This window comes from Prionailurus viverrinus, chromosome X (assembly GCF_022837055.1).
Source record: "Prionailurus viverrinus isolate Anna chromosome X, UM_Priviv_1.0, whole genome shotgun sequence".
Taxonomy (NCBI): domain Eukaryota; kingdom Metazoa; phylum Chordata; class Mammalia; order Carnivora; family Felidae; genus Prionailurus; species Prionailurus viverrinus.
In genome coordinates, this window is record NC_062579.1 from 42,383,644 (window position 1) to 42,410,735 (window position 27,092).

Genomic DNA, 27,092 nt, shown 5'->3' on the forward strand with positions numbered 1-27,092 from the left:
CAACAAAATTGATAAGCCTTTAGCCAAACTCATCAAAAAAGAGAGAGAACTCAAATAAACAAATCATAAAGAACCAACATCACAAAAATGCAAAGGATTATAAAAAAATTAAGAAAAATTATATGCCAACAAATTGGACAACCTAGAAGACATGGATAAATTCACAGAAACATATAACCTCCCAAACTGAATCAGAAAGAAATAAAAAATTTGAACAAACTGATTACCAGCAATGAAATTGATTCAGAAATCAAAAAAATCCCAACAAACCAAAGTCCAAGACCGGATGACATCACATGTGAATTCTATGAAACATTTAAAGAAGAATTAATACCTATTTTTCTCAAACTATTGAAAAAATACAAGAAGAAGGAAAGCTTCCAAATTCATTCTGATGCCAGCATTACCCTGATGCTGAAGCCAGATAAAGACACTACAAAAAAAAAAAATCCTACAGGCCAAAATCTCTGATAAACATAGATGCAAAAATCCTCAACAAAATACTTTCAAACTGAATCCAAAAATGCATTTTAAAATCATTCACCATGATCAAGTGGGATTTATTCCTGGATGCAAGGGCAGTTCAATATTTGTGAAACAATTAACATGATACATCACATCAACAAGAGAAAAAAATTATATGACTATTTCGATAGTTGCAGAAAATGCATTTAACAAAGTGAAACATCCACTTATGATAAAAACCCTCAACAAACTGGGTTTAGAGGGAACATACCTCAACATAATAAAAGCCATATATGAAGAACACACAACTAACATTGTATTCAAAGACAAAAACTGAAAGTTTGTCTCCTAAAGTCATGAACAAGACAAGGATGTCCAGTTTCACTTTTATTCGACATAGTACTGGAAGACCTAGCCACAGCAACCAGACAACAAAAAGAAATAAAAGGCATCCAAATTAGCAGGGAAGAAGTAAAACTTTCACTGTTCACACATGATATGATACTCTATATAGTAAACCCTAAAGACTCCACCAAAAAAACTGCTAGAACTGATAAATGAATTCACTTAATTATCAGGATACAAAATCAACATGCAAAAATCCATTGCATTTGTATATACTAATAATGAAGCCACAGACTGGGAAATTATGAAAACAATCCTTTTTGCGGCTGCACCAAAAATAGTAAAATACCTAGGAATAAACTTAACCAAGGAAGTAAAAGACCTGTACTTTGAAAACCATAAAACCCTGATGAAAGAAATTGAAGAAGAAACAAAGGAAAAGATATTACATGTTTATGGATTAGAAGAACAAATGTTGTTAAAATGTGTATACTGTCCAAAGCAATCTACACATTTAATGCAATCCCTATCAAAATTTCAACAGCATTTTTCACAGAGTTAGAAGAAACAATCCTAAAATATGTATGGAACCACAGAAGACCCCAAATAGTCAAAGCTACCTTGAAAAAGAAAAACAAAACTGGAGTTATCACAATTCCAAATTCTAATTTGTACTACAGAGTTGTAGTAATCAAAACAGTATGGTACTGGCACAAAAATAGATACATAGATCAATAGAAAACAATAGCATTTCCCAGAAATAAATTTTTGATTATATGGCCAATTAATTGTTCACAAGGGAGTCAAGAATATACAGAGGGAAAAGAGTTTCTTCAACAAATGGTGTTGGGAAAAACTGGACAGCTATATGGAAAAGAATGAAACAGGACAATTTTCTTATACCACATGCAAAAAATAAAACTCAAAATGGATTAAGGAACTAAATATGAGGCCTGAAAAATCCTTGAAGAGAGTACAGGCAGTAGTTTCTCTGACATCAGCTATAACATTTTTCTACATATGTCTCCTGAGGCAAGGAAAACAAAAACAAAAGTAAACTGTTAGAACTACATCAAAATAAAAATCTCCTGGGGGCGCCTGGGTGGCTCAGTTGGTTAAGTGTCCAAGTTTGCTCAGGTCATGATCTCAGGGTTCATGGGATTGAGCCCTGCATCCGGCTCTGTGCTGACAACTCAGAACCTGGAGCCTGCTTCAGATTCTGTGTTTCTCTCTCTCTCTCTTTCTCTCTTTCTGCCCCTCGCCAACTCGCATTCTCTCTCTCTCTTTTTGAAAAATAAATAAACATTAAAATTTTTGTAATAAAAAATACATAAATAAAAACCTCCGGCATAGTGAAGGAAACAATCAATAAAATTAAAAGGCAACCTATGGAAAATTGGATAGCAACTTGCAGAAGAATGAACTGGACTAATTTCTCATTCCATACACACAAAAAAAATTCAAAATGGACGAAAGACCTAAATGTGAGACAGGAAACCATCAAAACCCTACAAGAGAAAGCAGACAGCAACGTCTTTGACTTTGGCTGCAGCAACTTCCTACTAGACATGTCTCCAGAGGCAAGGGAAATAAAAACAAATATGAACTATTGGGACCTCATCAAGATGAAAAGCTTCTGCATAGTGAAGGAAACAATCAACAAAACTAAAAGGCAGCCGACAGAATGGGAGAAAATATTTGCAAATTACATATCTGATAAAGGGTTAGTATTCAAAATCTATAAATGACTTATCAAACTCAACACCCAAAAAACAAATCCAGTGAAGAAATGGACAGACGACATGAAGAGACACTTTTCCAAAGAAGATATCCAGACAGCTAACAGACACATGAAAAGATACTCATCATCACTCATTATCAGGGAAATACAAATCAAAACCACAATGAGATGCCACCTCACACCTGTCAGAATGGCTAAAATGGACAACTCAGGAAGCAACAGATGTTGGCAAGGATATGAAGAAAGGGCAACTCTTTTGCACTGTTGGTGGGAATGCGAACTGGTTCAGCCACTCTGGAAAACATTATGGAGGTTTCTCAAAAAATAAAAAATAGAGCTACCCTATGACCTAACAATTGCACTACTGGGTATTTATCCAAATGATACAAAAATGTTTATTTGAAGGGGCACATGCACTCCACTGTTTATAGCAGCCCTATCAAAAATAGCCAATATATGGAAAGAGCCCAAATGTCCATCAACTGATGCATGGATAATGAAGATATAGTGTATGTATGTATGTATATACATACACATATATATACATATATATGTGTATATTGGAATATTACTTGGTGATCAAAAAGAATGAAATCTTGCCACTTGCAACATGGAGAGAACTAGAGTGTATTGTGCCAAGCAAAATATGCCAGGCAGAAAAAGACAAGTATCACATGCTTTCACTCATGTGGAATTTAAGAAACAAAACAGATGAACCTAGGGGAAGGGAAGAAAAAATAAGCTAAAAACAGAGAGGGAGGCAAACTGTAAGAGACTCTTAAATACAGGGAACAAACTGAGGGTTTCTGGAGGGGGGGTGAGGAGCTGGGCTAAATGGGTGATAAGCATTAAGGAGGACACCTGTTGGGATGAGTACTGGGTGTTATATGTAGGTGATGAATTACTGGGTTCTACTCCTGAAACCAATACTACACTGTATGTTAACTAACTTGAATTTAAATAAAATTTTTATGGAATCAGAGAAGATATTTGCAAATGAAAAATCCAATAAAGGGTTAGTATCCAAAATATATAAAGAACTTATAAAACCCAACACCCAAAATGTTAATAATCCAATCATAGATTGGGCAAAAAAGATGCATAGACATTTTACCAAAGAAGACATCACTGATCATCAGGGAATTGCAAATCAAAACCACCTGTCAGAATGGCTAGACTCAAACAAACAAGAATCAAGTGTTGGTTAAGATGTATAGAAAAAGGAACCCTTGTACACTGTTGGTGGGAATACAAAACAGTGCACCCACCATGGAAAATAGTATGGAGGGTCCTCAAAAAATTTAAAAATAGCACTACAATATGATCTACTAACCACACTACTAGGTATTTATCCAAAAAATACAAAAACACTAATTGAAAAGGATATATGCACCCCTGTGTTTACTGCAGCATTATTTACAATAGCCAAATTAAGGAAGCCCCCCAAGTGTCTATAAATAGATGAAAAAAATAAGGAAGATGTCGTATATATATGTAATGGAATATTATTCAGCCATAGTAAAGAATGAAATCTTGCCATTTGCAACAAGTATATCTAGAGAGTGTGATGCTTAGCAAAATAAATCAGTCAGAGAAAGACAAATACCATATGATTTCACTCATATGTGGAATTTAAGAAACAAAACAAATGAGCAAAGAAAAAAAGAGACAGGCAAACCAAGAAACCGACTCTTAAATATAGAGAACAAACTGATGGTTACCAGAGATAAGGTGGATGGGGGGATGGTTGAAACAGGTGAAGGGGATTAAGAGTACACTTATCATGATGTGCACTGAGCAATGTATAGAATTATTGAATCACTATATCGCTCACCTGAAACAAATGTAACAATGTATATTGACTGGAATTAAAATAAATAATAAATAATAAAACAAATAATAAAATAAATATATAAAGTTTCGGGCCATTTAATAACAGAGATCTAAATTACATGAAGCAAAAAAAAGTTAAAACTGTGTAGTCCACAATCATATTAAAGGTGCCAATATTCTTCTTTCAATAATTGATAGAATAAGTAGACAGAAAAGCAGCCAAGATATTGTAGACTTAAACAAAACTATCTACCACCTTATTCTAACTTATATTTATAAAATAGCCCATCAAAAGTTTAAAAAACACATTTTTAAGTACACGTGGAACAGTCTCCAAAATAGACCATTTCCTGGACAATAAAAGAACCTTCAAAATTTGAATTGAGGATTTATAAAGTATGTTTTATGACTATATCATAATTTAACTAGAAATTGATAGCAGAAAGATAACAGGAAAATCTCCAAGCATTTTGAAATTAAAGAATATTCTTCTAAATAATATGTAGGTCAAAGAGAAGCCTCAAGGGAAAATTGAAAATGTTAATTAAATGAAGGTGAAACAAAAATTAATATTTGTGCATTCAGCTAATGTAGTGTTAGAAATATATAGCATTAAATACATATTTTAAAAAGAAAAAATAGTCTCTTGGGGCGTGTGGGTGGCTCAGTCGGTTAAGCATTCGACTGCAGCTCAGGTCATGATCTTGCAGTTTGTGAGTTCCACCCCGCGTCAGGCTCTATGCTGACAGCTCAGAGCCTGGAGCCTGCTTCCGATTCTGTGTCTTCCTCTCTCTCTGCCCCTCTCCCACTCATGATCTGTCTGTCTCTGTCTCTCAAAAATAAATACATGTTAAAAAAATTTAAAAACAAAAAAAATAGTCTTACATCCACGATGTTGTTTTTTTAATGTTTATTTACCTTTGAGAGAGAGAGAGAAACAGAGTGAGCAAGAAAGGGGCAGAGAGAGAGGGAGACACAGAATCCAAAGCAGGCTCCAGGCTCTGAGCTTTCAGCACAGAGCCAGATGTGGGGTTTGAACCCACAAACTGCGAGATCATGACCTGAGCTGCAGTCGGATGCTTAACCAACTGAGCCACACACACGCCCCTCAATGACCTAAGTTTTAACCTTAAGAAAGAGAGTAAAGCGCAAATTAAATGAAAAGCAATTTAATATTTCTGAAGAAGGAAATGAGAACAGAACAATTCAATAAGGTTGACAACAGAAGTAATAAAGAAAATTAATGAAACAGAATGTTTGTTCAGTAAACCTCTACCCAGATTGACAAAGAAAAAAAAGAATGTCCAAATTACTTATACCACTAATGAAAGATGAAACATGACTCTACAGACATAAAAGGATTAAAAAGGGGGATATTACAAACAACTATACATCCATGAATAAGAACTTTGAGGAAATGGTCCAGTTAGTTGAAAGAAAAAAACTACTAAATACCACTAAAAAGATATAGATAACATGGAGAGTTCTATATTTTTAAAATGAAATTGAATTTGCAATTAAAAATCCTCCATCAAAAGAGACTCCAGTATGGATGCCTTCACTGGCAAATTCCACCAAATATTTAAGAAATAAATAATAGAAAGTCTATATAAACTCTTTCAGGAAATAGAAAATATGGGACAATTTTCCAACTAATTTTATGAGATCAGCATTACACTAATACCAAAACCATATGAAGATATTAACAGAAAACTGCAGACCAATATCTCTCGTGAGTATAGACACAAAAGCCCTCAACAACATAAGAGTAGGCAGTCAAATCTTTTAATATTTTAAAAGAATAATACATTATAAAGAGTGGAATTTATCCTGGGAATTCCAGTCTTGTTTATAATTGGAAAAAATTAATATTATTCACCATGCCAACAGAATGAAGTAAAAAATTGTGATCATCTTAACAGATGTTGAAAAAGCACTTGAAAAAAATTGAACATCCATTCATGGTAAAAAAAAAAATTCTCAATAAAGCTGGAATAGAAGAAAATTTCTTTAAACTGTACCCAAGCTGTAAGTTTTCAGAAGACACCCCACTCCCCCTCAAAAGCAAGACAGTCTTAGCCACAATATGGACCTAACAAGATCAACAAAAGGAAAAACTAGTCCCTTCTATCTGAAAGGGCCTTGCAGAATGTTTTTCCAAACACAAAGTGCAGGGAATATGCAAGCAGGACAACTTCCTTGGCACAGTAATAACATTTGAAGATAAAGGTCCACATTGATAGCCAGAACAAGTGGCGGGGGCAGTGGGGGGAGGAGGGAATCAAGATCCTTCTTTTGTTCTGGGCCAAACCTAACCTAGCCACCTTTTGAGTCACTCTGTAAATGGGATAAAACAACATACCCAAATGATAAACATGAAACCTCCAAAATCCAAAGAAGCCCACTATGTATTGTCTCTGTCGTTTGGTTGTAGGCAGTCTCATGCACCAATTTATTCTTCACCTTGGAAGGAATATCTCCACATGCCCCATTACATTGGATCCCAAGAGATTCCACTCAAGTAAAAAAAACCCTGAATTTTTATTAGATTTATTTCACACCTCCAACACACAAATATGTTACCAGTAAGTCTACAGTGACTGCTACCTCTCACTTACGTCCAACCAGCATAATGACGTTAGTGTAATGGACCAGTGTAATCTGTTGTGGAAGGGAAAGTTAATCAAGATTCCTGTGAACTAAATTTTGACATGGGGAAGACATTGATATACCACTAAGTATGACTTTGAGGGTGTATTGCTGCCGTGGCAGGTGAAAGCCCACCGCCTCTGGTGGGACTATGGACAGAAGTGGAGAAAATTCATTTTACAGATCAATAGCTGCATACCAGGTACCAGGACATGTGTTAGCTTGCTCAAGCAATGAAACCACATCAGGTACACAGCTTCAGTTGGACCCAACACCTGGTTAAGCTAACAATAATCCACTTTAATTCTCCAAGATCCATCTATCTTCTGTATAGGCCAAGTAGGGATATGGTGAGAATTGCCAATTGTGTATTTTCAAGTCCCTGATAGTGCAACCCCTCCAGAGATGAAATACTATTTTAGATTTGCTGGCCAGTTCTAATGTCTTCCATTTGGTCTTTCCCAGCAAAACATTCCTCACTCCACAGGTCAAGAAATCAATGTGAATATAAGTGTTCCAATTATGTATTTAGCAACTGAGTATATATATTCCAGTTATAAATTCTGGACTGGAGAAATAAACACAAGATGGGCTCAGGGCCCCACTGGGACCATAGTTAGGTACAACTGAGTTAAAACTTTATTGATCACTTGACCTCACTAAGGTCCTATTGTTCTGGAGGGCTATAGTATCTTTTTGGATCTCCTGGAATCAGTGCTAGTTCAGAGCCAGTATCTAGTAGTCCCCCAAATCTCTGAATATTTTCTTTCTCCCAATGTACAGCTATCTTAGTAAAAGGTCCCTTAGGTGAAGGCTGAAAAAAAGATTTACAGAGTCAATTTCCAGTAGTTTATGTTGACCTTAATAAAACAAAAGAGCCAGCTATTTTACCAGCAAAATGCCTTTATTCGGGAAAAGCAGAAGAATTGCAATTCTGGACAAGCAAACTATGGCAAACCTTAGGTAAATGCAGAGAACAGAGGAGAGGTGCTTGCTTTTTTAGAGGAAAGGAGGAAGCTATGAGGGGCTTCTGCAGTTTCTCACTGGCTGATTGTGGTAGTTTTTTATTGGATGGGATGCTGCTGGGCAAAAAAAATTCTTCCTTCCACCTACTAGAATATGTAAAGTAAGTTCCTCCCATTGGGAAATGTGAAGAAGGTTTATTAGATAGCCCCCCTTTCAGGGCTTTGCCACTCCATTTTAATGAGTTTTCCTTTGTTTATTTTCACTTGTACAAGTGTCTTTCCTTAAAGAGTCCAAGCTTCTACTTCATTCAAAGGGTTCTGGGTATGCTACATGGCTCACATGTAGGATCATTCAGATGTCATGAATGACAAGTCACATGTTCATTTGACTTGATTTAAACTTGTTCACTTGACCTAGAACTTTTTTTCTTATACAAATGAAGAAGAATTTGTGGGTAATAAGCTTAGAAATTCCCTGAGCTTACACCAATAGGTTAACAAGGCATAAAGAAGTACAAAGCCATAGGATGCTCACACCAGAGTTTGGGTAAACAAAATTGGCACCCTAAGAATAGGGGGGTGCAAAGGCACCAAAAATAAGAAAGTGCAGAGACCCCAGAATAGAGAGGGAGGGGCAAAGGCCTGAAAATAAGGGCACAAAGGTGCCCAATTCATAGATATATGAAATAAACAAGATTAGATATTCAGGGTGGGAGTACCCCCAATTTAGTACTGTAGCAGAAAGCTGATTTCACAGGAAGAAAGGACCAAGTTAGGTAAACAGGTAAATTGGGCAATAGAGCACTGTGCTGCAGGTAATGCAGCCTGGAGCGGAGATGATCAACAAAAGAAAGGTGCCTTGTTAACTCTGAGATTATTTCACCTACCTGTCTCATCCCCTAGGCTAGCTAAGATAAACAGAGGTGGTGCCTCATGTCTGCTCTAAACAACCTTTCACCTGACTGCCCAGCATCAGGATTTTGCTTTGTATTAACCCAAATTCCTAACCCAAATATCTTCAAGACCTCCTTTCCCTTACTTCCACAGGTTAATGTTCACAGATTCATTGTCTCTTTGTGCATGTCCATCACCATGTTTTTAAGCCTTCTGATCCTAATAAAAACAGAGAAAGCACCCTTATTTGGGGCTCTTGTCTTTTCCTGGACATTAGCCATCTCTTGTTTTTCATCCTGTGTCCCACTCTCTTGCTAGACAAAACAGAACTTTAGACCCAGAGTCTATGACAAGAATTTGGTAAGCTTCCTATATGTATCACTTCTAAGAAGATCATGATTAACTAGCCAGCACCTTAGGTCTGCATGGGTTATAACATTCTGCTTGCTGCTTTGACTTTGCTGTCTGTTAAGGTAACCAGACACACACACACTCTTGCCACTTGCACCTTAGAATTCAAATACTTCCAACTCAGGATTCAAATATGTACATTTAGGGGCACCTGAGTGGCTCAGTCGGTAAAGCATCCGACTTCAGTTCAGGTCATGATCTCACAGTTTGTGTGTTCAAGCCCTGCATAGGACTCTGTGCTAACAGCTAAGAGCCTGGAGCTTGCTTCAGATTCTGTTTCTCCCTATCTCTCTTCCCCTCCTCTGCTGTGCTCTCTCTCAAAAATAAATAAACATTAAAAAGGTTAATATAAAAACATAAATAAAATTAAAAAAAATACATACATTTAAATTTTCCAACTGAGTGACTCAGATTTCCTCTCTAAGGAAAAAAGGCAGCAATCACCGAGCTTCTCAATGATGCTGAGGCTCCCCTCACAAATTTATTTCTCCAAGAAGTGGTGAATATGTCTTCTGGACTCTTCCAGTGTGGGTGAGTAGGTCTTGAATGAAAAAAAGTCTACTCCAACATTCCAATTTCCTTAAACCTTTGAATTTTTTCTCTACATGAAACCAAAGCAGGTCAGGCATTTCCAATTCCCTCATGGTGGACCATTTCTTGGTCCATGTTTCAACCAACAAACCAAGCATGCTATTAAAGCTCTTTCTAATTCCCTGAGCTGCAACATTGAATGAAGAATCTTTGCTTAGTGAGCCCTAATCAATAAATTCAGCCTGACCCAACTTTATGTTCCTTCCAACATCATCCCACATGCTTAGTATCCATTCCCACACATATTCTCCAGATTCTATTTACATAAGTAAGATTCTACTTACATAAACTAGAAAGCTCATGTAGTTGTTTTGGAGGGTTGCACATTTCTTGTTGGTCACACTTTTCACCTCACTTTTTGGGGCTTTCTGGGACATGAATCTAGTTATAGATCTACACGCAAAGAAAAATGATGGGGATGGGTCCTGAGAAGACTCAGCATTGTACTGTATAGCAATTGGCCCAAGGGGGGCCCTTGCCATTTGCTCAGGCAATGCAGGGTTAGTCCTCTCAGAGACAGGTGGAAAGGCATATAGTACAGTGGGTTTAGAGGCCAATTTCACTGAAGGTCGAGAGCTATCTCCCACTGGAAAAGAAGACTCATCAGAATTTAGGGGTTCAATTGTATCCAGCTTCATCAGGGCCTTCCCACATGTTCTCATCCCAACAACCTATAGTATCCCTTACTTTCCCAATCAACTGCTCTCACTTTAACAGTAGACATCTTGTATGGCTAGGACTTCAACTTCCATTATAACTCAGCCAATTGCAGGATGAGAGTCTGCATTTGATTTTCAACAATTTCAGCCCTATGGCTACAGAAGATAAAGCTCTCCTATAGGGCACAACTAGAAAATCTTATGTCATTTATTACTTGGTAAAAGGTGAAAGATTTACATGATCCGAAGAGCATTTATTACTTAGTATTGAAATCCTTCAATTCATCTTTTTCTTTTACTACTTTGTTCAGGGACATTGGGAGAAACCAACCAATGTCATTATATTCCTTACTTTTCCCAGAATGTTCAAAAGTGTCATATGCAGAGTGACTTTGCTCTTTGATTTTTATAAGTGGTTGAGTAGGAATATCCAATGCAGATATTTTGTGTATCTCTATAAACAGTACATGGACTATCAATGCTTCATTTACTACTTGAAATGGAGTGATTAACATCTTTAAATGTAATCATATTAGACAGTATATCCAGAAACCCAACAATAAATTCAGAAAACTGATCCTTAAAACTCAGTTTCTCAAGAACCACTCTCTGTACTAAAATCTGCATTTGTTAGTTCCTCCAGAGAAACAGAAGCAATAGGATTATATAGATGACTTACAGATGATAAATGATAGATGAGAGAGAGAGAGAGAGAGAGAGAGAATAGTATATTCATTGTAGGAATTGGCTCTCATGATTGTGATGGCTGAAAAGTCGCAGAGTTCCTGTCTAAAAGCTAAAGAACAAAGAAAGTCAGTGGTATAATTCAGTCCAAGTCTGAAGGCTTGAGAATAGTGGGAGTGTAAGTCCCACTCAGAGTCCAAAAGCCTGGAAACCAAAAGTGCTTGACGTCCAAAGGCAGGAAAAGGTAAATATCCCTACTATTGCTTTCTAGAGAAAGAAAACTGTCCCCTACCCCACGCCTTTGTTCCATTTACGACCTCATTGGATTGCATGATGCCCATTCACATTGGTGAGGGCAACCTCCTTTCTTCAGTCTACTGATTAAAATGTTAATCTCCTCTAAAGAAACTCTTACGGACAACGCAGAAAAGACATTTTAGAAGCTACCTGCATATTCTTTAGCTCAGTCAAGTTCACACATAAAATGAACCATCACACCAATAAAGCCACAAGAGTCTTAAATTTTATGTGAGGAAAAGTTTTTTGTTTTGATTTGTTTTTTGTTTTCTTTGTTGTTTTTAATGAATTCAATTCCTTTCATAGATATAAGACTATTCATATTATCTGCTTCTTCTTCAGTGGGCTTTCCTAGCTAGTTCATTCAACAATTTTTCCCATTTCATCTGTATAGAAAATGTTGAGGGTAATATTTTCCACAATGTTCTCCCTAATACATTTAAAATCTGAAGATTCTGTGATGACATGACCTCTGGAATTTATGATTTTAGTAATTTGTGTTCTCCATTTCCTCTTTCTGTTTATCAGTTTTTCCCTCATGAATTTTGAAGTTGCATGCATATTCATTGCTTTTTGTCTTCTCAATAAATGTAACTTTCTATATTCATTATATAATGTATATCTTTATATCTAGTAATAATCTTCACTGTTATGTCTGCTTTGTGAGATATTAAGTTAGCACCTCCAGATTTCCTTTAAGTGTGTGTGTAGTTTATTTTCATATTATATATTTATCATAGTTCCTATTTTATTTTGTCTCATTTTAAAAAATGCTGTTTGAGGTCAACACCATTAATTTTATGGCCCACTATGAATTTCCCTACATAGTTTGGTAAACATCAAAGTCTTTTCACAGAACATCTCCAATGATTAATTAAGGCTGCTAATGAAGCACATGCAAATACACGTGAGAACCCCCATTTTGTCCTCATCCTCAGAAATGCAGTGTTTTCAGACAAAAACTTCATCTTTGATATGGGCCACTAGGGCAACCACAAAATATATAATTCCTGATGAAATGTAAGCTTTATCTGCAAAGCTTCTCATCATGACTCAGGTAACTGTGTCTATTTTGTACATGACAACTGTCACTTGATACAGACAGGAACTCACAGGCAATAGGGTCAGCAGTTAACTATGGTCTCTTGTTCTCTTGCCATCTTGTGGACACTGTGCTTGGACTACAGCATAGTTGAAGGTCATGCACTGCTGTGCTGTAGGAAAAAAATCTACATACTTCCATCTTATGAGGCAAATGTGAGAGTTGCAATCACATAAGTGATCAATAATTTGACTTCAATGACCACGCAGTCTAAGCTTACTTGACAGCAGTTCATGGCAGACTGGAAAATGGCAACTGCCCAGAATTTAACGACTTGTCCCATACCCACTCTTCCTTGGTCCTGTCAAAATTTAAATCTCTTCTTAGAGCCTACAGCTTGAAAGAAGAGGATCTTTGGACATGTGTGAAACTGCAACCCTCCCACAGGTAGAGCAGCTGCTGGCAGTCCCAGTCCTAAATCCTTCCTACAGACAGAGCTGCATCAGGCAATCTCCAGAGTGCTGCCACTTTCTGTGTGTCACCAGATCTACTCCACAACTTGCTTTCATCCAAATCCAATTATGGCCATATAACAAGTTGGCCAGTGGTTATTTCCAAAAAGGAATGGTGGAAGAAAGCTAAATATTGGCATGAGGTTGAAGTCTTCCCTTTGAAGTGGACTGGAACAATTTAGGAATCATCAAAGCCCAGTCCTCATTACACACAGCTGTCCATGATCTGATGCCATGAATTTGACCGGTTAGGTTACGTGTTCACAGAAAGTCTGAATCCAAAAATCACCATCTCCTATCCTTTAAGCACTTCTTGAGTGCACTACACAAAAAACTATGGTTAAGAGGAAAGAAGAAAGTAAATTTTGGTAATGATACTCCCCCTGTTGAGAAAGACTTAAAAAGATAAAACATAAGCTAAATAAAAGATTGAGGATTATGACTGCTCTCATTCTTTAAGTTTTGTTTTGTTTTGTTTTGGAGAACAATATTTCCTATTCAAGCTGCTTTTTTTTAGGGAGCGAGAGAGACAGACAGACAGACAGAATTAGTATATGGATGGAAGGACAGGAAGGTATTTCCTTAAAAGAAACCAAATTGGATAGAATACATAGGATTCAGGTCAACAATACATCCTAATTTATTAAGAAAAAGCTACCTTCTGCTTACAGCCACCTTCCTGTCCTTCCACCCATTACTAATTCCCACACAAAACTGACAGTAATATAAATGTAATAAGGACAGAAACCTACACACAGATTACTGTCTACATTTATGGAAGTTTATATTGCACTGACTTCATCAAGGTAAATTTACTAATCCACAAATATTTTGCCAAGGAACAAAAGTGGTAAATAACTGTCTTATTTACTCCAGGAACTACTTGAAAGGTCCATCAACTCTTCCAAAAAAAAAGTTATAAGTGACATTTTTCAACCACAGAAAGTTTTTTTTTTAATTTTTTTTCAACGTTTATTTATTTTTGGGACAGAGAGAGACAGAGCATGAATGGGGGAGGGGCAGAGAGAGAGGGAGACACAGAATCGGAAGTAGGCTCCAGGCTCTGAGCCATCAGCCCAGAGCCTGACGCGGGGCTCAAACTCACGGACCGCAAGATCATGACCTGGCTGAAGTCCGACGCTTAACCGACTGCACCACCCAGGCGCCCCTCAACCACAGAAAGTTTTGAACCATTTGACTTGAAATTCTTGCCTTCTGTGGCCACCAAACCCAAACCATTCTATCACTATTTTACCTAGTCATAATCACACCTTCCCCCCGACACACATATTGAAAGACCTCTTCTACTCCAGATTTCAGAATCTGAATAAAAGTACCCCCTGCCCTGCCACCTCAAAAACTAAGACTCTGTCCATGTAGTGCTCTCCCTGGAAATGTAATGCAATAAAGGTAGCTTTGCTTACAAGTTGCTTGGCTGATATTTTGGAAGTATGGTATATGAAAGCATAGTCACCACTGCTGTACATCATATGACAGTGTATGGGAAATCAAATAGCTATGTCCTGGATTAGAGATTATAGGGAATGCATTGCAAAGCAGAAAACTGCTTTCTGGCCTTGCCGAAAACAGTGGCCATACTTCACTTATCTAGTTAATGTATATTTAGGGAGTACTCACTTTGCTTACCTAGGTAATGTGTATATAGGGGTTAGGTCCTGCCTATACTCATAAATTCCTTAGGCCATGTTATCACATGGAATAGTTTACCCTGTCTTAACTTGTTTTTCTGCATGTTTTCTATACATCCTTACTGGCACATAGCCCACCAATGTATTGCTCATTGTTTCCCTAAATGTATGCTCAATAAATACAGGAGCTTGAGAGCAGCTCAGGGAGACTTTCCTTAGCCCACCTCTCATCTCTCTTGTCTTTCATGGAGTCTTGAGTAATCCTTTCTGCCATCCTCGGCTTTGCTGGAGAAAGCCGAGAGTGATTCCACAACCATGGACTTAGCTGAGCTCCTAGGACAAATATTTCTGAATATTTCTGAACCAGACACTTACTTAATGACCATAGTTACATACAGAGAAATCAGTTACCAATACAAAGATTTTAACGTGCGGTAGCACAAGCAAAAAAATAAGAAAACAGGTATGAATGTATTTATTCTACATAACTGAGCAAATTCATTCAAGTATGACAGATCACCCAGAGGTAAAGGAGGAAATGATTTATCAAAACATGTATAAAATGACTATTAAAATACTTAATATCAAGAGGAGTCTGCCTGGGACTCTTTCTCTCTCTCCCTCCCTCTCTCTCTCTCTCTCTCTGCCCCTGCTTTCCTCTCTCTGTCTTTCAATAAAATAAACTTAAAAAAAGAAATAAAGAACAGGAAGAAAAGATGGTTAAGGATTTAATCAACACAGATACAAGTGAGATGTCTAAATTAGAATTTAAAAACACGGTTATAAGAATACTAGCTGGGGTTGAAAAAAGCATGTAACACACCAGAGAATCCCTTTCTGCAGAGATAAAAGAGCTAAAATCTAGTCAGGCCAAAATTTAAAATGCTATAACCAAGATGCAATCTAGAACGGATGCCATGATGGTGAGGATGGAAAAAGCAGAGCAGTGAATCAGTGATATAGAAGATAAAATTATAGAAAATAATGAAGCTGAAAAAGTAGAGGGAAGTAAGGCAAAAAATCACAATACAAGGCTTAGAGAACTCAGCAACTCATAAAAAGGAATAATATTCATATCATAGGAGTCCTAGAAGATGAAGAGAGAGAAAGAGGTGCAGAAAGTTTACATGAGCAAATTATAGCTGAAAACTTCCTTAATCTGGGGAAAGACACAGACATCAAAATCCAAGAAGCACAGAGAACTCCCATTAGATTAAACAAAAACCAATCATCACCAAGGCATATAATAGTCAACTTCACAAAATACACAAAGAAGGAAAAAATCATGAAAGCAGCAAGGAAAAAAAAGCCCTAAACCTACAAGGGAAGACAGATCAGTTTTGCAGCAAATTTGTCCACAGAAACTTGGAAGGCCCGAAAGGAGGGGCAGGATATATTCAATGTACTGAATGGGGAAAATACACACACACACACACACACACACACACACACACACACACAATGGAATATTACTCGGTGATCAAAAAGAATGAAATTTTGCCATTTGCAACAACGTGGATGGAACTAAAGTGCATTAGGCTAAGTGAAATAAGTCAGTCATAGAAAAACAAATATCATATGATTTCACTCATATGTGGAATTTAAGAAACATAACAGGTGAACACAGGGGAAGGGAATAAGGTAAAAACAGAGAGGGAGGCAAACCATAAGAGACTTTTAATACAGAAAACAAACTGGGGGTTACTGGAGGGGAGGTGGGTGTGGGGATGAGCTAAATGGGTGATGGACATTAAGGAGTGAACTTGTTGGTATGAGCCCTGGGTGTTATATGTAAGTGATGAATCACTGGGTTCTATTCCTGAAACCAATACTACACTGTATGTTAACTAAGTTGAATTAAATACATAAATTTAAAATAAAGGAAAATAAAAATAAATAAATATTGCAAATTAAAAAAAAATAGGGTCATTCCTGCTAGAGTGTCAGTATGTGGGACTTGGTGTAAGCAGTTTAGGCAGCCAGTGTTGGCAGTCTGCTGCTTACTGCAAGTGGCTCTGTGTTTATGCTGAGTTGTCGGGGAGGGAAATGGCAGCAGCTTACTCCTTTGTGACTGAAGATGTGTCTCCCTGAATGCTGCCTGTCATGGAAGCACTACAAGAAGAGTGAATAACCTCCCCCACTGAGTGACTCTCAAGTTTTTTCAGAAAGCTGTTTCCACACAGTCTGCCTCTGGGTTGTTTGCCTGCCTTCTCTCCAGGAGCAGCACAGTGTCCTCCAAGCTCTATTCCAACTAAGCCTGCTGACTTTTAAAACTCCAGGATTGGAGGGGCGCCTGGGTGGCTCAGTTGGTTAAGTGTCTGACTTTGGTTCAGGTCATTATGTCACCACTCGTGGGTTTGAGCTTGTCAAGCTCCGTGCTGACAGCTCAGAGCCTGGAGCCTGATTTGGACTCTATGTCTCCCTCTCTCTCTGCCCTTCCCTTGCTCTCTCTCAAAAAAATAAACATCAAAAAAGATTTTTTTAACTCCAGGATTGGGGATGTGGTGTGGGCTAGGGTTTATGCTGGTCTTCTGGGGAGGGGCCCACTGTGCTAGGACTGAGACAAGCTTGACTGAGAAGGACAGTCTTGCCAGAGCACTGGGGTGGGGTGAGACTTGGTGTAAAGCAAGTTAGGCAGCCAGTGTTGGTACTGCCTTGCTTCCAGCAGTTACCTCGGTGTTTAAGCTGAGGAGCAGAGTCAGGAAATGGCTCCAGCTGGCTCCATTGTCCTCAGAGAGTTATCTCTGTGAATGCTACCTTTCAGGGACACACTCTAAGAGGAGTCAATAATCTCCCCACTGTGTGCCCCAGGCATTCTTCAGATTGTCCACACAGTCTGCGCTGTGTTGTTTGCCTGCCTTCTCTCCAGGAGTAGGGCAGTGCCCTAAAGGCTCTATCTCAATCGAGCTTGCTGGCTTTTAAAATTCCAGGCTTTAAGCATCCCTTCTCATTTTCTCAGTTAGTGGCTTTGGGGAAATGTTCTCCTTGTGTGTTCCTCTGTGTGCTCCTCTCTCTCTCTCTTAGCTTTCTCCATGACCATGGCTCCCTCCCCCTCTGCAGCACCCACCATCCTTGTCTCCCCTAAACCATGTCTCTTTACTTCCTACCTTCTTTGATATGGCTTCTCCTCTCCCTTTAGTTGTAGAGTTTGTTCTCTCAGTCTTCAGGTTGATTTCTGGGGTATTTAGGATAATTTGACAGTTATCTATTTGATTCCAGGGACCAGATGAGCCTAGAGTCCCACTACTCCACTGCCATCATGTATCCTAGGCAATATCCTTGTAATGTCTTTATCTGGCTTTGGGTTCAGGATAATGTTGGCCACATAGAATGAGTGTGGATGTGTACCCAACTCTTTAAATTTTTGGCAGGGTTTTAGAAGCATTGGCATTAACACTTCTTTAAGCATTTGGTAGATTTCAGGTTTGGGACATTCCTTAGGGGGGTATTTTTTATTTCTAATTCAATCTCCTAACTCATTTATTGGTGTGTTCATAATTTCTATTTATTTATGACTTAGTCTTGTTAGAGTGTATGTTATGAGGAATTTATCCACTTGTTCTAGGTTATCCAGTTTGTTGGAATATAAATGTTCATAATATTCTCTTAAGATCCTTTGTATTTCTGTTGCATCCAATGTAGTGTTACCTCTTTTGTTTCTAATTTTATATCAGTCTTTTTTTCTTTTTAGTTAGTCTAGCCCAAGATTTATCAAGTTATTTTTTCAAAAAGCCAACTTTTAGTTTCATTGATATTTTCTGTTGTTTTTTAGTCTCTATTATATTCATTCTGCTCTATTCTTTATTATGTCCTTCCTTCTGGTAACTTTGGCCTTAGTTAACTCTACTTTTTCTGATTGCTTAAGATGTAAAGTTAGGCTTTTTATTTTAGGTCTTTCTTCTAAATCTTGTGTTCATGGACTGGAAGAGTTAATATTGTTATGAGAAGGAAAGCTGGTAAAAAAAAAAAAAAAGCAGATAAAAAGGGGCAGCCATATGTCCGAGGCCAGATACTCTCCTTGCATGTTTTTGGCTTCTGCAATCTTGCTTGCCTCTTGTATCAGCTTGTAGTCAGGAACCAGAAGCTTGACTGTACTAGCCCTGCCCATCCCGGGAGCACATGTGTATAAAAGACCAGTAAAACCTGATCCAGATGCTCAGCCTTTGGAGGTGACTCCACTGGGCCAGCACTGGTGCGAAATAAACAGTCTTTTCTGATTCCCCAGTGCGATTCTTTTCTGAATCTCCAAGGCATTCACTTATCGCTTCCTGGGAGCCAGTATTTGCAGTAACATTTTGGTGCATTGGCCGGGAAGATGATAGCCCATCTGGCCCATTGCGCCACAGTTGTCGAGAACCAGCGGAAGCACCACCATTTCGGTCCTGGAGACGGGAAGGAAGGTGCACCACCAGTGGTTTTCACTGAACCCTGACCCTTGCCAGGCCCAATAATAACCAGCTGCCAGTTGCGTTCTAACAGACCCTGGGGGGAGTCAGAAAATTCTGCCAAGATGGGACATCAAATAGGGTGAGTGCCCGGGGGACCCAAGACTGAGTTAAGGCCCACCCTAGAGGCAGAAGGGGAGTTTGGTCACCTCCTGGGTGACAGTCACAACATAGAACAGGGAAGTCCTGGGTGGAAGTCTGCAAACTGTCTGAATATGTGTGTGAGTGCCCGAGCACCACGGTTTTGACTATGTAGCCTGAGTGGGTCTTACCCTGCGATTCCATGAGGACCTTATATGGCTCAAGGCAGAGTCAGGTCCACAGAGGCCTGATCTAAGTCAGGGGTTTATACTGACCTCCCAATGCTAAGAGCAATCTAAGTCCCCGCAAGGGGAGCAGCCAAGCAGATGAAGCGACCTCTGCCCTCCTGTTTGTCTTGTGACACCGTACATTGGAAGGGATCCGTCTAGGATACCAGGATGGAGAGACAGTCCTCAAAACAAACTGTTTTGGAGTCTATGATTAAGAATTTTAAAAAGGGATTTTCAGGTGACTATGGGGTCAAATTAACCCCCCGGAAATTATGCACCCTCTGTGAATTAGAATGGGCTACGTTCAGTGTAGGCTGGCCCCCTGAGGGCACACTAGATGTCCTTACAGTCCGAGCTGTTTATCAAATAGTTAGTGGAGATCCTGGCCACCTGAATCAATTCCCATACATCAATCAGTGGATGGAAATGGCCCAAGTCAAGTCTCCTTGGGTCCGGTTCTGCATTAATAGTAAGGAACAATGTAGGATCTTAGTGACACCAGCCGAGAAGAAGAACTCTCAGCAGAAAAAAACCACCTTCTATCCTCCAAGAAAATTCAGAAGTCCTTCCATTTCCACCACTGTATGCCCCCAGCACCCCACCAATTGAAGGAGGGAAACTTTGCCTGCCTGACAGTCCACCCCTGATGGTCTTGCCTCTGCCAGCAGCCAGTCTGCCCCAACCAGGAACACCTGAACCGGTAGGAATATACCTTAGGTCCATGGCTCAAGGGCCAAGGCCCCCAATGACAATGCAGATGCCATTGCGGGAGACTAGGGTCCCCAGAGTATAGGTCCTGATGGGACCCAACAAGAGGGGGGACTGGTTTTCTACTATCAACCGTTCTCCACTACTGACCTCCTCAACTGGAAGCACCACACACTGCTCTACTGAGAAGCCACAGGCAATGATAGATCTCCTAGAATCCATAATCCAGACTCACTGCCCTGCCTGGATCAACTGTAAGCAGCTTCTGCTTCCCCTTTTCAACACAGAAGAGCACTGATGAATCATCACTGAAGCCAGAAAATGGCTCTAGACTCAGTCACCAGATGGACAACCAGATGTTGAGGCTTGGATACTGGATATGCCTGAAAAGGAGCCCCACTGGGACCCCAACACTAAAGTGGGAAGGGCCAGATTAGAAAGATACCAACTTGCCTTCCTCCCAGGGGTTAAAGCAGGGACCAAAAAGCCCACCAACGTGGCAAAGGTATCTGAGGTCTACAAAGGCCAGAAGAGAGTCCAGCTGCCTTCTATGAAAGATTATGTGAAGCTTTCAGAGTTTACACTCCATTGGACCCAGAAGCCCCCCCCCAAAACTAGCACATGGTCAATTCTGCCTTCGTGGGACAAGCCCAAGATGACATTAGACAGAAGCTCCAAAAATTGGAAGGATTCACTGGAAAGAACACCACTGAACTATTTGAAATTGCCAACAAGGTTTTTGTAAATTGGGATCCCACTGCCAGAAAGGAGGCAGACTGAAGAATGAAAGAAAAGGCAGCTCTTCCGACTGAGGCCTTGGGGCAACCACTCTCTCCAGGAAGGGCCCCCACAGAAACCATGAGGGGTTCAAGAACAAAGAAGGGCACCACTGGGACGGGATCAATGTGTCTGGTGCAAAGAATTTGGACACTGGAAAAACGAATGGCCCAACCATCAAAAAGGGAAACCTAACACTTCCATTGCACCCAGCTGCTACCAACCAGAACCACTTGAGACTTACCTGATCAGACTGGCAGGGGTGGGCTCTGATTAGGAAAGACCCAGCTCTATCCAAGTAGGCCCCCATGAGCCCATGGTCAAAATGAAAGTAGGGGGCCAGACAATAGACTTCATAGTTGACACTGGGGCCAAACACTGTGGTGACACACAAGGTGCACCTCTGTCGGGTTGAGAAGTCACCATGATAGGAGCCACTGGGATGCAAACCTGAAAGCCATTTTGCAGTCCACGACAATGCCAGCTGGGGTGGGGGTCACCAAATAGTTCATGAATTCCTGTATCTACCCAAGTGCCCGGTCTCACTGTTAGGTAGAGACCTACTAGCTAAGTTGGGTGTAGAAATAGATTTCACCTAGGGTGGACTGATGCAATTGAATGTAAACGAAAAAGCCCAACCCATGATTTTGTCCCTGACGATTCCATGGGAAGAGGAATGGAGATTATATACTTCCCCTCCCAGTGAGCCAACGGTGGTCCCTGAGCTATAAGCTGAATTCCCTTCAGTTTGGGTATAAGGAAACTCCCCTAGCTTGGCAAAAAACCACCCCCCCAATATTAATTGACCTAAAGCCTGGGGCCCAACCTGCCAAAATACACCAATATATGGTCCCACGGGAGGCATGCCTGCGGACCCAGACACACTTGGGCAGGCTACTCAAATAAGGACTTCCAAACAATGCCAGCCCCCATGGAATACTCCCCTACTGCATGTGAAAAAGCCTGGACAAATGATTACTGCCCTTTACATGACCTAAGAGCCATCAGTGAAACAGTTGTCACAATGCATTCAGTGTTGTCTAACCCATACACTCTACTAGGACTCATACCCTCTGAAGCAGGATGGTTAATATGTCTAGATTTAAAGGATGTCTTTTTCTGTCTCCAGCTAGCGCCTAAGAGTCAACCCCTATTTGCCTTTGAATGGGAAAACCTACATGGGGACAAAGGAGCAATTCACTTGGACTAGACTGCCACAAGGATTCAAAAATTCACCAACATTCTTCAGTGGGGCACTGACATCTGACTTAACCAGATTTCTGGGATGGGACTTATGATGTGCTCTCCTCCAATATGTGGATGATCTTCTGCTAGCCAATCCCATGCGGACCCAGTGCTGAGAGGGAACCAGGGCCCTACTCAGGCTACTAGCAGAGGTGGGATACCGGGTGTCAAAGTAAAAGGCACAGATTTGCCAATAGGAAGATAAATATTTGGGCTTCAAAAGTACCCAAGGCAAATGGATGCTGAGAGCCAAAAGGAAATGGGCAGTCTGTGCCATTCCGATTCCCACTACCAGATGGCAGGTCCAAGAGTTCCTGGGAGCAGCATGATTCTGTCGTATATGGTCCCCAGGGTTCTCAGAGTTGGCCAGGCCTCTATAAGAGGCACTAAAGGGGGAAGAAAAGGCACCCATTTTCTGGGGCCCTAATCAAGAAAAGGCATGCAAGACCATAAAAACAAAACTCACAGAGGCACCGACCTTGGGACTCCCAGAGGTATCATGAGATTTCAACCTGTTCACACATGAAAGGAATGGGGTGGCCCTGGGGGTTCTCACCCAGGGATTTGGACCTTGGCAAAGACCGGTGGCATACCTTTCAAAGCAGACTGACTCAGTTGTGGCAGGATGGCCACCCTGTCTGAGGGCCCTGGCAGCCACCACACTTTTAATCAAGGAAGCAGACAAACTCCCATTGGGGCAAAACCTAGGTGTTAAGCTTCCTCATTCTGTTATTGCCTTGATGGATGCCAGAGGGAAACACTGGCTAACTCATGCTCAAATGACACAATATCAGGGACTGCTATGTGAGAACCCATGAATAAGATTGGAAGCCATAAAAACTCTAAATCCTGCCACTTCCTTGCCCGCAGTGGCAGGGCCCCCACAACGTGATTGTCTAGAGGTACTTGAAGTCTATTCTAGTCCAAGCCGACCTGTCAGACACTCCCTTACAAAATCCTGACCTCATCCTGTACACCGACAGCAATAGCTTCATGAACAAAGGCAAAAGGCATGCTGGTTATTCAGTAGTCTCGGATTTTGAGGTCATAGAAGCAAATGCCCTTCCACAAGGATGGTCAGCCCAAAGATCAGAACTGTGGGCCCTAATAAGAGCACTGGAACTTAGTAAAGACAAACGGGCCAACATATACACTGACTCACGCTGTGCCTTTGCCACTCTACATGTACATGGGGCTCTATGCAAGGAGAGAAGACTTTTGATAGCAGGAGGAAAAGAAATAAAAAATTAGGAAGAAATCCTAAAACTATCAAAGGCAGTGTGGAAACTGAGGGAAGTAGCAGTCACCCACTGCAAAGGATACCAAAGAAGAAAAGACTCAGTGTTGCTGTTATTAAACATGGTATTGGAAGTCTTAGCCTCTGCAATCAGACAACACAAAGAAATTAAAGGCATCAAAATTGGCCAGGAAGAGGTCAAACTTACACTCTTCGCAGATGACATGATACTCTTTATGGAAAACCCAAAAGATTCCACCAAAAAATTGATAGAATTGATTCATGAATTCAGCAAAGTTGCAGGATATAAAATCAACTCACAGAAATTGGTTGCATTCCTATACACCAACAATGAAGCAACAAAAAGGGAAATCAAGGAATTGGTCCCATTTACAGTCGCACCAAAAACCATAAAATACCTAGGAATAATTCTAACCAAAGAGGTGAAAAATCTATACACTGAAAACTATAGAAAGCTTATGAAAGAAATTGAAGAAGATGCAAAAAATTGGAAAAAGATTCCATGCTTCTGGATAGGAAGAACAAATATTGTTAAAATGTCAATACTACCCAAAACAATCTACATATTCAATGCAATCCCTATCAAAATAACACCAGCATTCTTCACAGAGCTAGAACAAATAATCCTAAAATTTGTATGGAACCAGAAAAGACCCCAAATAGCCAAAGCAATCTTGATAAAGAAAACCAAAGCGGGAGGCATCACAATCCCAGACCTCAAACTATACTACAAAGCTGTAACCATCAAGACAGTATGGTATTGGCACAAGAACGGACACTCAGATCAATGGAACAGAATAGAGGACACAGAAATGGACCCACAAACGAATGGCCAACTAATCTTTGACAAAGCAGGAAAGAATATCCAATGGAATAAAGACAGTCTCTTCAGCAAGTGGTGCTGGGAAAACTGGACAGCGACATGCAGAAAAATGAACCTGCACCACTTTCTTACACCATACACAAAAATGAACTCAAAATGGATGAAAGACCTCAATTAAGACAGGAAGCCATCAAAATCCTCGAGGAGAAAGCAGGCAAAAACCTCTTTGATCTTGCCTATAGCAACTTCTTAACACGTCTCTGGAGGCAAGGGAAACAAAAGCAAAAATGAACTACTGGGACCTCATCAAAATAAAAAGTTTCTACACAACGAAGGAAACTATCAGCAAAACTAAAAGGCAACCGACAGAATGGGAGAAGATATTTGCAAATGACATATCAGATAAAGGGTTAGTATCCAAAATCTATAAAGAACTTCTCAAACTCAACACCCAGAAAACAAAGAATCCAGTGAAGAAATGGGCAAAAGACATGAATAGACACTCCTCCAAAGAAGACATCCAGATGGCCAACCGACACATGAACAAATGCTCAACATCACTCATCATCAGGGAAATACAAATCAAAACCACAATGAGATACCACCTTACACCTGTCAGAATGGCTAATATTAACAACTCAGGCAACAACAGATGTTGGCAAGGATGGGGAGAAAGAGGATCTCTTTTGCATTGTTGGTGGGAATGCAAGCTGGTGCAGCCATTCTGGAAAACAGTATGGGGGGTTCTCAAAAAGCTAAAAATAGAACAACCCTATGACCCAGCAATTGCACTACTAGGCATTATCCACGGGATACAGGTGTGCTGTTTTGAAGGGACACATGCACCCCCATGTTTATAGCAGCACTATCAACAATAGCCAAGGTATGGAAAGAGCCAAAATGTCCATCTATGAATGAATGGGTAAAGTTGTGAGATATATATATATATATATATATATATATATCACATATATATATACACATATATATATACACATATATATATGTGTATATATATATACACACACATATATATGTGTATATATGTGTATGTGATATATATATATATACACACATATATATATATGTGTATATATATATGTGATATATATATATATACACACACATATATATATATGTGTATATATATATATATATTACTTGGCAATCAAAAAGAATGAAATCTTGCCATTTGCAACTACGTGGATGGAACTGGAGGGTATTATGCTAAGTGAAATTAGTCAGTCAGAGAAAGACAAAAATCATATGAGTTCACTCATATGATGACTTTATGCGACAAAACAGATGAACATCAAGGAAGGGAAACAAAAATAATATAAAAACAGGGAGGGGCACAAAACAGAAGAGGCTCATAAATATGGAGAACAAATTGAGGGTTGCTGGAGGGGTTGTGAGACAGGGAAGGGGCTAAATTTGTAAGGGGCACTAAGGAATCTACTCCTGAAATCATTTTTGCACTATATGCTAACTGATTTGGATGTAAATTTTAAAAAATAAAAAATAAAATTAAAAGAAAAGGAAAGAAAAGACTCAGTGTCAGAAGGGCTGACACCACAGCTAAACAAGCATCAGGAAAACAGACAACACCCTCAAAAATCATGCTGGCCCCAGAACTATCAACTTTCCCAAGGTACACAATCCAAGAAACAAAATGTACACAACAGGAAAAAGGAAGCCAGACAATAGAAGGATGGTGGGTACTTCCAGACCAAAGAGTCTATATACCACAGCAGCTAGCCCACCAGGTGGTTCTTCAACAGCAGGAGCTCACCTACTTGGGAAAAACCACCCTGGAAAACTTATTGAGGCTTTACTATCTAATTGCTTGACATCCATCTTTCTGTGCCTCTGTCTCTCAATGCTGTCTCCTCTGTCCTCAAAATAATGCCAAGCAAGCTCCCACTGGGCCCATGGGTATCCAATGCTGTGGATGGGCACCCTTCGAGGATTTGGAGGTGGACTTTACTGAAATAAGACCCAATGGAGGATAAAAATTTCTTTTGGTATTCATCTGCACATTTTCAGGTTGGGTTGAGACCTACCCACATGCAAAATAAGGCATGAGAAGGCAAAAGAAGTAACCAAGGCCTTACTAAGGGATATCATTCCCAGATATGGAATGCCATTAACTATAGGCTCAGACAATGGCCTGGCTTTTGTGGCCAAGGTGGTGAACAAGTAGCCAAAACCCTATGTATCCAATGGAACTTACACACAGCCTACTGGCCCCAAAGTTCAGGGAAAGTGGAACGTATGAACTGGACCCTTAAATCAGCCATGGCAAAACTACGTCAGGAAACTAACTTGCCCTGGCCGAATATACTACCCCTAGCTCTTCTCTGAATATGCTGTACACCTCGGGCAAAACTAGGATTCTCCCCATTCAAGATCCTATACAGAAGGCCCCTCCACTAGTCAAATTCAAGTGGGACTTTACAGAGCTAGGGAATTTAGAAATACAAAAACAAGTACAAGGATTAGGAAAAACCATATTTGAGATACATAGGTGGGTAAATAACAGGATACCTATTTCTCTAGGAATAACTGTACACCCTCACAAACCTGGGGATTAGGTTTTGAGCAAAGATTGGAAAAGGGTGGACTCCGGGATGGCTCAGTCGGTTAAGCATCTGACTTCGGCTCAGATCATGATCTCATGGTCCATGAGTTTGAGCCCCGCGTTGGGCTCTGTGCTGATAGCTCACAGCCTGGAGCTGGCTTTGGATTCTGTGTCTCTCTCTCTCTCTGTCCCTCCCCCCTCATGTTA

At 39.9% G+C, this 27,092-nt stretch overlaps 1 long non-coding RNA gene across 1 annotated transcript; it reads right to left on the reverse strand.

Moving 5' to 3' along the window:
- Positions 1 to 1,397: 1,397 nt before the first annotated feature.
- LOC125157919 (uncharacterized) lies at positions 1,398 to 24,218 on the reverse strand. The gene is made up of 3 exons (XR_007149092.1): positions 24,205 to 24,218; positions 19,282 to 19,287; positions 1,398 to 1,474 (listed from the first exon to the last, which is right to left on the reverse strand). It is a non-coding gene; the product is annotated as an uncharacterized LOC125157919 (long non-coding RNA).
- Positions 24,219 to 27,092: the final 2,874 nt, after the last annotated feature.